We start from the raw sequence: 8808 nt of genomic DNA on the forward strand, positions 1-8808 counted from the left end.
GCACACTCTGGTCCCCTACACAGCTAGAGGATGCCTCCATTAGGGACCCACGGGAAACAAGTGCCTTTGCTCTTCTAGGGAAGTGCAGCATCTTTTCTCTGAAAACACTTCTGGTCCCCTGGGGCTAGGGTAGCTGGCCATGCACTTCCCTTGGAACGACTCAAGCGTGGGCCAGTACTACACCTCATCTCTGGTTCTAGAGAACACTGGCCAAGCTCTCTGAGTGGTACTTTTGTTACGCAATGGAAGCTTGTGTGCCTGATGCACAGTGAAGCCAAACTCAACCTCAACCATTGGAGTCTGGAGCAGAGAAGAGTTATTGCAGGACCAAGCAAGGAGAGCAGGTGGCTCTAGCTCAAAACCCCCAAACTCCTCAATGGGTTTCAGCAAAGCTTATTTGTTTATTTATTTATTGGCTGTGTTGTGTCTTTGTTGCTGTGAGCAGGCTTTCTCAAGCTGCTGCGAGTGGGGGCTACCCTTCGTTGTGGTGTGTGGGCTCCTCATTGCCGTGGCTTCTCTCGTTGCGGAGCACAGGCTATAGGTGTGTGGGCTTCAGTAGTTGCAGCACGTGGGCTCAATAGTTGTGGCTCACGGGCTCTCTAAAGCACAGGCTCAATAGTTGTGGCACACGGGCTTAGTTGCTCCGCAGCAGGTGGGATCTTCCTGGAGCAGGGATCAAACCCGTGTCCCCTGCATTGGCAGGTGGATTCTTAACCACTGAGCCACCTAGGAAGCCCTCAGCAAAGCATTTTTAAAGGCCAGGTGAAGGAGGGGCTCTCAGGATATGTGATCAGCTTGTGCACAGTTCTCTGGTTGATGGTGATCAATGCTTAGGTGCCAGAAGGTTTGGGGGCTACATGCTCCTGATCGTGGGCTAGTTACTTTCTTCCATTTGGTGGGGTTTTTTGCATCTGAAAAACTCACGAAAAATGCATCTGATACTATTATCTGGCTATTTCAGAGAGGATCTACAGCAGAGGATATAGGGGAGGGGTCTGTCTTGGGAAGACTGCATGGGGTCCTGCTTGGTAACACTTCCCAGTTTTCTGCACTCATCTCTGTGGAAAAAGAATATCACCTGCCCTTTCAGGAAACAAGGATATTGTGGCCATAAAGAAGCCATCAGCCAGTGCAGCCACCCCATGGTACACCTGGAAATTCAGGATGGAGAAAGACAGGATACTGGCCTGAGGTCCTGTCGTCGATGAAAAATTAATCAGTCTAAGAAAGAAATGGAAATTTTATTTGAGCCAAATTTGCGGATTATAACCTGGGAGCAGCATCTCAGAAAGCTTTGAGAACTGTTCTGCATTAGAAGTCAAGGCACAGTTAGGGACTTCCCTGGTGGTCCAGCCATTAAGACTCTGCGCTTCCACTGCAGGGGGTGTGGGTTTGATTCCTGATGGGGGAACTAAGATCCCACATGCTCTGTGGTGTGGCCAAAAAATTAAAACTTTAAAAAAATAGTCAAGGCACAGTTATATAAGTTTTTTGAGACAGGGCTCTATACATCAAATAAGGTATTATTGAGAGCTTACACAATCCAGATCTAAAGGCCATGTGACTCCCTGATGGAGATCAAGAAGAAACATTATCTTTTAAGGAGTTATCTTGTTGATGCTGGGAGAATGTTGCTCTTTGTGGCTGAGCAGGTATTTCTGAGGATGGGGGAGGCTGGTCGATGCACAATGCTGATACACAAGGCACAGTAGAGGGGGAAAAGGAGGCCAAATGGCAGAGAAATAGTTTTTGTGTTTAAATTTTTCTTGCCATAAAACATGAATTTTATTTCACAATAGTTAAGATGCATATCAAGGGAATAATTCCAGTGAGCCCAGATGCTTGCATCTTCCCATTCAGAGAAAAGCACTAAAATCATTAACTTGAAATGTCTGTTTTTTGTTATTAGTGGTAATATTTTGATGTTCGACCACATTTTTTTTCAGCAGAAACTCCTATATATTCTGTCTCCTCCATTACCTCTTGGTGCAGTTCCTCGGTGCTCTCTGAGAGGCTGTTTCTGGGCTACAGTCCTTAGCAATGCCCCAAATAAAACATAATTCTTAACTTTTAGGATGTGCTTTTATTTTTTTCAGGAGACATCATCATCAAATTTCTATCAATGGTCAGACTTCTCTTCTATAACTTCAAGGTGGGCAGTGGGCTAGGGGTTACCTTACTCGCCACCCCCTCCACTTTTAATAGTCTCTATTTTTCAGAGGAGTTCAGGTTCACAGATAAATTGAGCAGAAAGTACAGAGAGTTCCCCTGCCACACACTTGCACAGCCTCTCTAACTACTGACATCCTTTCTTTTTTTGGCTACGTTGGGTCTTCATTGCTGCGTGCGGGCTTTCTCTAGTTGTGGAGAGTGGGGGCTACTCTTCATTGCAGTGCATGGGTTTCTCATTGTGGTGGCTTCTCCTGTTGCAGAGCATGGGCTCTAGGCATGCGAGTTTTAGTAGTCACAGCACACGGGTTCAGTAGTTTTGGCACATGGGCCCTAGACCGCGTGGGCTTCAGTAATTGCGGCATATGGGTTTAGTCGCTCCACGGCAGGTGGGACCTTCCTGGGCCAGGGATTGAACTCGTGTCCCCTGCATTGGCAGGAGGAATCTTAACCACTGCACCACCAAGAAAGTCCCCTGACATCCTTTACCAGAGTGCCAGCTACAAACTGGCACTTGCCATCTGCCTCCACAAGGATGAGATCACTGGCCACTGCAGTCTCTGACCTTCAACAACCCTTGAAAAGAGTTCAGGGTGGAGATCAGGAGTGAAGCCTTCTGTGCTCTGGGAAAAAACCGGCAGAACGGGCCTTTAGATAGTTAGATACTTTTAGGAGAAGATTCTCTGAGCCTGCTTCTTGCATCTCCTCATCTCTGGAAAAGCACTAACACCATCAACGGTGACATCTGCTCCTCACGACTTGCAGCAAGCCTTGACCCCACATACCCTGTTCACTAGAATCATGTACATGCTGACCTTCTCCCTACCTGTTTGCAGCAGTTTCTCAGAGCTACCTGAGAGGCTGTCTCCCAGGCTATCATCCTCATTTTGCCCTGAATAAAACTTAACTCACAGCTCTTACATTGTGCTTTTTTTTTTCTCTCAGTCAGAGAGGTAATCTATTACAGTGAGATGAGTCTACACTGACAGATAATTATCATTGAGACAGTCCATAGGTTACATTCGGGTTCACTCTCCGTGTTCTGACAAATGTATAGTGACATGTATCCACCCCTATAGTGTCACACAGAAGAGCTTCTCTGCCCTAAAAGTCTCCATACTCTGCCTGTTCATCCCTCTCTCCCCCTTAACCCCTGGCAACCACTAATCTTCCTACTGTCTCATAGATTTTCCCTTTCCAGAATGTCATATGATTGGAATCATATACTATGTAACCCTTCCAGATTGGCTTCTCTTACTTAGTAAATGTGTTTGTTTCCTCTACTGACAAAGAACCTCATTTCAGTAAACAAAGAATGTGGTGACCATCAAGCCATTAGCCACTGCAGTTGCCATGAAGGCACACACTGAGGGGGTTCAGGCTGGAAAAAGACAGGATACTGACCCTACGAGGTGGTTAATCAGAAAGGAGTGGGTCCCCGCCCCATCCTGGACAGGGTTATCTTTGGCTCCCCCGCCTGGACTCTGGTGACCAGAACAAACCTTCCCTTTTGGGGTCAAGGACTGCTAAGTTTCTAGCCTTATTAGGACCAAACAAGATAAAACCACCAGCACAGGTTGGCTCAGGCACACCAAGACCTAAAATGTGGCTCAGAGTAACCCGGGTTCATTATTCTGTATTTGTAATAAATTAGCATTGCGGATCTTGCTCTCTCCCATCCCACCCCGCCCCACCCTATGGGTTTCCCTTGAGTGCTTATGGGTAAGCACTGGTGCACTAGGAGAAAAGTTTTATAACCTAAAGCTGTCAATCAACTTAGTCAAATGATACAGGACACATGGAGGGACCACTACTGTAAAAAACCCGACCTTTCCCCATTGTGGGGCTGCTTCTAGTTTCCAGACAGCCTGTTCTCATCCTTCCTCTGCAGAATACTTTCACTTTGCTTAATAAAACTCTTGCTACTTAAAACTGTCCTATGTCTCTCATCTGAATTCTTTCCCTTGAGAGGACAAGAATCAAGGAAATCTCTGTTTAGCTGGTAACAGCCCTAGATAGTTAAGGTGCAGATCAAAGGAGTAACTTCAGTAATTTCAGCCTCTCGCATTTCCCCATACATAGAAAAGTGCTAAATTCATTAATTTAAGATGTCTGGGTTTTCTTTAATTAGCAGTAATCTTTTGATGTTCCACTGCCTGGTTTGTTTTGCACTGGGGCGGGGTGGGGGGGGGGGTGGAACACTTGTCTTTTCTTTGGGGGGAAATCTGCAACACCTCTTCTATATCCTGGCTTCTCCATGACTTCTTCAGAATAGTCCCTCAGAGCCATCTGAGGGGCTGTATCTTGGCCTTAAGTCCTCAGTAAGTCTGCTGAATAAAACATAATTCTCAGCTTTTAGATTATCCATTGTTTTCTGTTGACACCTCTGTGTCTTTTTGTGGCTTGATAGCTCATTTCCATTGTCTGGATGTACCACTGTTTATCCCTTCACCTACTGAGGGACAACTTGGTTGCTTTCAGGTTTTAGCAATTATGAATCAAGTTGCTATAATGTTGCTATCTGTGTGGACATAAGTTTTCAGGTCCTTTGGGTAAAATACTAAGGAATGAAACTGTTAAATTGTGGCGTAAGAGTATGTTTAGTTTTGTAAAGAACAGTCAAGCTGTCTTTCAAAGTGCTGGACCTCTTTGCGTTTCCATCAGCAGTGAATGAGAGCCCCTGTTGCACCACATCCTTGCTAGCATTTGGTGTCACCAAAGTTTTAGATTTTGGTCATTCTAATAGGACTATAATGGTATCTAATTGTGGTTTTAATTTGCCTTTCCCTGGTGACATATGACGTGGAGCATATTTTCATATGCTGATTTGTCATCTTTATATCTCCCTTAGTGAGGTGTCTGTTCAGATCTTTTTTCTCATTACTAAATCGGTTGTTTTCTTATTGTTGAATTTTAAGAGTTCTTTGTATACTTTGGGTTACAATCCTCTACCATATATGTCCTTTGCAAATGTTTTCTTCTCGTCTGTAGCTTTTCTTCTCATTTGCTTGACAGTGTCTTTCACAAAGCAGAGATTTTTAATTTTAATGAAGTTCAGCTTTGCAACTATTTCTTTCATGGATTGAGCCATCGGTGTTGCATCTAGAAAGTCATCACCGATACATACAATGGAATAAAACAGAAGGGAAACTTGACATTTGTGAAACAAGGATGCCCCTTGAGGGCATTTGCTGAGTGAAATAAGTGGGACAGAGAAAGAAAAATACCATATGATCTCACTTATATGTGGAATTTTAAGGAAAACAAAACAAAAAACTCAAGCTCATAGATACCTGAGAACAGATTGGTGGTTGCCTGGGGGTTGTGGGGTGGGTGAAATGGGTGACATGGGTCACAAGGTGCAAACTTTCAGCTATTACGTAAGTCATGGGGATGTAATGTACTGAGCGCTGACTATAGTTAATAACACTGTATTGCATGCTCAAAAGTTCCTAAGAGAGTAGACCTTAAAAGTCCTCATCACAAGGAAAAAAAAAAGACAAATTTTGTAGCTAGGTGTGGTAAAAGATAACTAGAATTATTGTTGTGGTGATTTTGCAGTGTATACAAATATCAAATCATTATGTTGTACAACTGAAACTAACATTGTTATATGTCAATTATACCGTAACCCCAAAAATGTCATCACCAAACTCAAGGTTGTCTCAATTTTCTCCTATATTATCTTCTAGGAGTTTTATAGTTTTGCATTTCACATCTAGCTTTTTGATCCATTTTGAGTTAATTTTTGTGGAGGGTGTAAGGTCTGTATAGAGTCTTCTTTTTTTATTTGTTTGTTGAAAGACTATCTTTTCTTCATTGTGTTGCCTTTGTTCCCTTTGTCAAAATCAGCTGACTGTATTAGTGTAGGTCTATTCCTGGACTCTGCCCATTGATCTATTTGTCTGTTCTTTTGCCAATACCACACTGTCTCAATTACTGTAGCATTCTAGTAAGTCTTGAAGTCAGGTAGTGTCAGTCCTTGGACTTTGTTTTTCTGTGTCTTACTGTTTTCATATATGTATCTCAGTAGTTAGGTAGATCATCTCATATATCTGTAAGTAACATTTTCCTTTTCTGTGAATTGCCTAGTCATGTTCTTTGTCTGTTTTTCTGTTGGGATCTCCATCCAGTTTTTGTTTATTTGAAAGGACTCCTTACATGGTCTACATAACAGCTTGTTTTTCTGGTGTTTAAGAATCATCTTCAAATCTGTCATCCATTTGATAACTTTGTGGTATCATTTTCTGTGTCTTTTTTTTTAATTGAGATATAGTTGACATATAACATTATATTAATTTAAGGCATATGGCATGATGATTCAATATTTATATATTTTGTGAAATGATCACAAGAAGTCTAGTTAACATTCATCACCACAAATAGTTACAAAAATGTTTTTCTTATGAGTTTTAATATCTTCTTAGCACTTTAAAATATGCATATAGTATTAATAACTACAGTCACCATGCTCTACATTACATCCCCAGGACTTATTTATTTTATAACTAGCAGTTTGTTCCTTTTTAACTACCTTCACCCATTTTGTCCACCCCTCACCCCTGCCTTTAGCAACCATTTGTTGAAAAGAAATCCTCAAGTGTTAGGTATTTGAGGCATACTTATACAAAAATGACTTATCTAGGAGGCTTTTCTGCCATTTCAGACCCTCCTCTTTGCAAGGGTTTCTGTGAAGTACTGTTTCTGTTAATAAACTTACATGGGTTATAATAAATACCCAACTCTCTCCTTACATTTAGTCAGGGACAAATTCTATAATAGAGAGAAAATCAATTCTTCTCGGTCATCTTGTAAGAGCATAGTTGAAAAACACAAGCATTGCCAAAGACTGAACATTTGATCATTCTTATTTTACCGAGTGTCCTTTTCACCTGACACACGGACATACACACACACCCATCCCCTTTCTGTTAGGAGGGCTCACATCTTTGCAAGTTTGGCAAATTTCTCGTTTCAGAGTTAGATGCATTAGTGGCCACCAGATAGGGCTGAAGCCTTACTTGTGCTGCTTCCTATGCACCTTATTCCTGAGTGTCCTATTTCAGAGGTAAAGTTGCCTTTGTCTTATAATTTTAGGACACTTTCCCAAAGCAGTCTTCATCTTTAAATTCCCCACAGATCACCAAGTAGATAAAGGGAGAAAAGGAAAGGAAAGAACTTCCAAGTTCATCTGCCAACCATGTTTTGGCACAATAGCTACCATTACTTGAGGACAAGTCTCATAGCAGCGCTGAGTCTGGGGCAGGGGAGGAAGGGGGTGGTTCTGGGTACAGTCAGCCTCCTCTCCCTGTTGTCTAAGATGGTTTACAGGACTTTGGAGCCAATGGTCAAGAACACCTCCTCTTCTTTACCAGGTCCTACACTGATTGATTGTCTCTTTTAAGTATAAGATTGAGAACTTTAAAGACATATTGTTCAAAACCACTTTTTGATGAAGATCCTTTTATTTTCTACTCAGGATATTTAGTAATAATCATGTTACACTGGTTTCTCAGTCCTCTGCTAGTGAGGTTTTTATTGACTTGAATTGTTAAGAATTTGGGAAGTCGCAGTCCTGTCTCTCCTTTATAGTAGTAGATCTGTAGGAAGAGAAGCTAGTTGATGGTCAAGTCAGTGGACATAGACTGGTCATAGGTTGGGGGGGGGGTGGCAGCAGGGTGAGGAAACTCTTCTCTTTTTGGTACCTGAGTTACTGAAGACATTTACAAGAACACTTCATCTTTTGTTCAGGGCACTGACATGCTGCTTTTCTTTATGCTATAATAAAAACATTACAAAGTGATCAGTGAGTTTATGATATAGAGCCAGATAGAGATTCTGAAGAACATTTGATTTCCTCATTACTCCCTGCCCTCTGCCCTGTGGGTTGTAAATTGAGTAAGTTCTGTTTCGGCAGGGAGTAAAGGGCTCAACGTGCTCCCTTACTCATCATTTAGCAAATCCTTTTTCTCATTTATAGGAAGGGTTGTCACCTGGGGAATGCCTATGAGTCTCAACACACCCAGCTGGACTAGTTCAAGGGCTTCCTGGTACATCAGCTGCTCAAAACCTTGGCTGGGAGGGAGGGGAGGAATCACCACAGTGTCTGCTACAATTCAAGACAAAAGCAGAGAGAAAAGAACATCAACTACCAACAACAAACACACCCCAAACTACCTGGCACTTTCACTATCTTGGGCAGCTTTATTCGCTGTAAGGGTACCTCTGCTACACCTTTTCATTTATTAAAATGGCTTCCAAGATGTCATTACCACCTTCATGAATCACCTTCATGAATCACAATTTCTGTAGCTTTAGGTTGGCAGGTAGGAAGATTTATTTTCTCTTTGCATCTAAACATGTTGTATTTTATTTAAAACAAAACTTTCCCTGAAACAAGATGTGATTTGTGTGTGTGTTTGTTTTTTTGTTTGCTTGTTTGTTTTATGCAGTGAGTGTGAGTTCCACAGGGTTCCAGGTATGTGCTAGGTAAACCAACTGCACTGCAAAAACATAGGGCAGGAAACTCATGAGATTTATAGCCTGCTCATTGCTAGGAAGTCTTTTAGGATTAAAAAAGATAACTTGAGATTGGCGAATCAACTGAAAATGTAATAGTCCTTTGAATAGACTTTCTTC

Source organism: Hippopotamus amphibius, chromosome 6, assembly GCF_030028045.1.
Source record: "Hippopotamus amphibius kiboko isolate mHipAmp2 chromosome 6, mHipAmp2.hap2, whole genome shotgun sequence".
Classification (NCBI taxonomy): Eukaryota; Metazoa; Chordata; class Mammalia; order Artiodactyla; family Hippopotamidae; genus Hippopotamus; species Hippopotamus amphibius.